The sequence below is a fragment of the Xiphias gladius genome, chromosome 1 (assembly GCF_016859285.1).
Source record: "Xiphias gladius isolate SHS-SW01 ecotype Sanya breed wild chromosome 1, ASM1685928v1, whole genome shotgun sequence".
Taxonomy (NCBI): Eukaryota; Metazoa; Chordata; class Actinopteri; order Istiophoriformes; family Xiphiidae; genus Xiphias; species Xiphias gladius.
The window spans coordinates 11,414,664-11,419,079 of NC_053400.1; the positions used below are offsets into that span (position 1 = coordinate 11,414,664).

General features: G+C 42.6%; 1 protein-coding gene across 3 annotated transcripts in view; it reads right to left on the minus strand.

Annotated features, from left to right (window-relative positions):
* The window catches only part of nptnb (neuroplastin b), a 29,479-nt gene that overhangs the window by 23,332 nt on the left and 1,731 nt on the right, over positions 1-4,416 (minus strand). The window lies entirely within an intron of this gene.

Genomic DNA, 4,416 nt, shown 5'->3' on the forward strand with positions numbered 1-4,416 from the left:
TTTGCTAAAAAAAATATATTGATATAATGATCAAGTATTCATATAAGAAATTCAAATACACTTAGAGTACACTTTGAAGGTGTGATTTGTAGTACGCAGCTAGATTTGTGTCAGAGAGGCTGCGAGGGTGTAGACGAGGCAGCTTTGAACACACTAATGACAGAGTGGTTAGAATTTTCCCCACTGACTTTATCCCATCACTGATATACCTTACTTGTTGTCACTGTGGTGGAGCAATGTGACAAAAATATTGTGGTTATTTACAAATCAGCATTTCCATAAAAAAGCTGACAATTTGGCCGACCATTTCCATTTTACTGGAGATACTTGAGTCTGTCATTCAGATCACAGAGGAGAGGCAACAGTTTAATGAAATTTAAATCCCAATAACCCCTGCGCTGGGGAGAAATGCCCTAATCCCATCCTGTAATCACAACCAGCGAACACTTCCTAGTTCTCTTTCAGAGGTCAAAACACGGGAATTCAACAGATGTGATGTAAAACCCGAGAAGCACGGAGAAAGATGCGTCCTGGGACACTGATTTGCGTCACTGACATAACAAGATCATTCTAAAATGAGAAAAAAAAAAAACACACACCTTCATGAGCGTTTCGTCCAGCATGAATTGTTTTCTTCCGGGGTTACAAACGCTATCCCACAATCTCCTACATACTTCCGATTTTTACTATTTGTCAACTTAAACGAGTCTGTTCTGCTGAAAATCAGCTGGCATGAGTATGTAGGTGAAAATAAAAACCCCACCCTGTGTCTGTTACGTCACTAGCTGAAACACCCAGGCATATCGGGCCAGGTATAAATAAAGTAACCTCTTTGAGTATTCTGCCTCCGAGTTGCCCTTGTGCAGCACAGTTAACCTGAGTTGCTCCAACAGAACAGCCAGTAGTACAGGGCTGTGGCTAAATTGGGGAACTTCCAGCAGTGAAAGCGTGTAACCAAATGAATGTGAAGCAGGGGTGTGCTAAAAAAAATTAAAAAAAAAAAAAACACAGTATGCATGCTCAGCAAAAACCTTCCCCTGACAAATCACTATAAAAAAATAAAAAAAACTGCTCACCTTACAGCAGTGCATCAGTATATGCCTGCAGTGCGTTTTATAGTGTGTGATGCTGCTCCTAATCAGTGCAGTCCATATCAGATTTCACAGTGGGCAAGCATGACTCAGTGCAAGAACTGGCTTGAGTCTTATAGCACATTTTCCAGGCTCATAAATGTAACTTCGTCCACAGTCTGATCAGTAACATGATAATGGACAAGCAGCTGCATCATACTGGTCCGTCCACAGCTGTAAAATGCTTATCTTTAGAAGCAGTGTTAACCGGCAGGACGTACTGCGGTACATGTGGGCAGAGCTTTCTCTACATCATATCTTTATACTTTGATGGCGTAACCTTAAGAAAAACTAATCTTTGCTGTTGAGTGTGCCCGGCCTTAAGCAACTGCTAACTTAGGTGCTGTAACAAGTTCAACGAAGGAGAACAAACATAAATGGTCATTTTTCAACATGGCAGTAATAATATCAGTGCACGATTCCAGAGGTTATCTTGACATGACCTGCATGTCTTGACACACATACACACACACACAGGCAGCAGTAATGCAGCAACAGCGCTGGCAGCAGGAGCAGGCTACATGCTTGGTAATGGGAAATTATGTAAGACACAGAAGCACTTCTCCAGGTCAGCCCCAGCCACCGTCTCCGCAGCGTTAATTCCCTTTGCATAGAGATCATATCATCTCTCAGCTTAAATAGTTCACAGCCACCCATCCAGTCTTTAGAAAGCCATGCAGCTGTGCACAAGGAGGCCGTCCATTGAGGTTAATGGATACACTTTCACAAAAGGACCTTATAGCCACAACTCTCAGCGCTGCGTCTCGGTGGTAAAAATAGAAACGAGGCAGAATGGACAGATGCTGTTTACAGTCCTCCAAATATCTGTCGCAGAAACGAGCCACCTATAGTTGCCCTACCTCTCATGAGGAAATAGTGGCATGAATTCCCTCTGCTTCCCAGATACAGTGATTACATCTCATGCAATTATAATTATTATACCCCCCCTGTCAGTCCCTAAACTCTGTAATATCACAGGAAAACCTAGGATTGCATAAAAAGCCATGCACCGATTACCCTTAATCTGAACCCTGAGAGAGACATGAAATGGCTTGTGGATGCATGTGATGGGAGCAAATATCAGAACATTACTTTTGGTGTTACGCACTAACTGTAGCTTATTACAGCTGTGGTCAAACATGTAATACATAAGGGTCTATTTACTGGTAATGACGTACATCTGTATATCAATTATGAATTTAGGATCTCTACATAAGACAGAGAAAGCACTGACACGTTTAGAGACTGGGTGACACCAGTCTGTCTCCCACTGACCCCTGGCTGTATATGTGTGTGCCTGTGTGCCTGTGTGCCTGTGCTTCTGTGGTGTGAACCAGGCCTCGGTGAGCGGGCACTAACACTGGGCAAAGACCACAGGAAGTGTTTGGAATGCCTTTGCTTGGACTTTATCAAACAATAGTGCGCTTATTGGGTATTTGATTTTCCAGATAGCAAGATCAGAGGACGCCTCACTGTGCACACACACACACACACTTCAAGCACCTCAGAGTAATTAACAAAGGAGAAGGAAAGGAATTCAAGGGACAATATTATGTGATGTAACTGCCGTGGTATTTTCCTTTTTTGTCCCCTCACAAGCTGAAGACGTAGGCTGATTCTGTGATTTCTCGTAAAATTATATGGATTTCAGTTACTGTGCTCTTTCATTTCTCCATATTCTGTTTAACTATTATTAGACACAAACAGTGTAGTAATAAATTACACTACAAGTTGCTTAAACTTAAATAATCTTGAGCAGTCTCCATTTCAAATACTTGCAACATTAAATCCTTAAAAGGTAGAACAGGGGTTGGATTGAGGTTTTTCACAACCTTCTCATCCTATCGTCAAAATGCATGTCTCATTAAGTCTGTCATAGTGGGTGTCCGATTATCCCGCAGAAAAAACGAGGTGGACATTAAGTATTAAAATTGTAAGTATGCAGAGTAATTCTCTGCCTCATTTATCTCTGAAAGGGGATTAGATCATGTCAGTGACATTGATTTGTCAACACGAGGCCTTGACATGCGGGTAAAGCAGCTTCTTAAAAGAGAGGTAATGATTATTTTGTTAACAAAAGCTAAAAATAGACTGAGCCCATTTGCATACTAAAGTGGCGACTTGTCAGGGTTGCTCAAGGAACCTACTGAGGTCCTTTTAAAAAGTGAAAAATAATGAAGACGTAGAAGAATCCCCTCCCATTTCATGTATGTCTGCCGATGCGTGTGCCCCTCTGGGTGATGTGATTCAACAGCATTTGAAAACAGGACATGCTGTATCAGAGGAGGACAGCCCGGAACACCCGACAGCATGTTGCTGACATTCATTTAAACCAAATCATAATCAGTTTTTATTACGAATAATGCGCAGTGAACTTCTCAAATGAAATTCACAAATCAGCATCCTTTGCCACCCTGAGTGTCGGTCAGACAAATCTCTTATTCACTTTATCTGGATATTTGCAAAGAGTTAAGTATCTGGTGCTCAAACGCGCTAAATGATAATTAGATAAAAGGAAATAAGGATGTCCATTGTGCAGCCCATTTTTGCAATAACTGAAGACTGAACCAATTGGGCAAGAAAGAAAGGTCCACTTAGGCCGGCATGAAAGGAAATGTGGCCTAATGCGGATGTAGTTTTGTCAGTCAAACAGATGCATAGGTCCAACACCTGTGATACAGGAGGGCCTGATATTTACAGTATTTAAAGCACACACTGGGCGAGTCTTTGGCCGGTGTTTGGTGTCGACAGTACCTGGTCAGCATCCAGGGCAGGTTAAGTCTTGCTCAACACACTCTGCTACCTTAGACTGAACAAACTGCACACCGGCAGCCTCAGGCTACCCATAGGCTACTACTGCATGTAAATATTCAGGAGTGACTCCACGAAGGTCCAAACCACAGTTTAGCTCCCAGCAATAACGCTCCTTCTCTGTTTTAACACAAATCTGACAACGCAGTCCACTTGTCCAAAGGTGACAGTTGATTCCGACACATCTACGCTGCGCTCAGTTGGCAATAAATAACATAACCTTGCAAAAAAAAAAAAAAGTCACAACAACATGAAAGGCTGCACTGTGTGGTCAGTGGCTGTATCAGATTTGTTGGTGTCTAGCTCTGGCCTTGTTGTCGAGATGTGCGTGAGACGAGTGTAGTAGAGGCTTTATCGCAGTCATTCTCACAACGGGAACATTTGGCTCGGGCGTCCTCACACAAGTCAAGTCACTTTTCTCCCCCCCTCACCGCGGTGTTTACAACTATGACACGGTCACGTCTGCTTTTCTTAC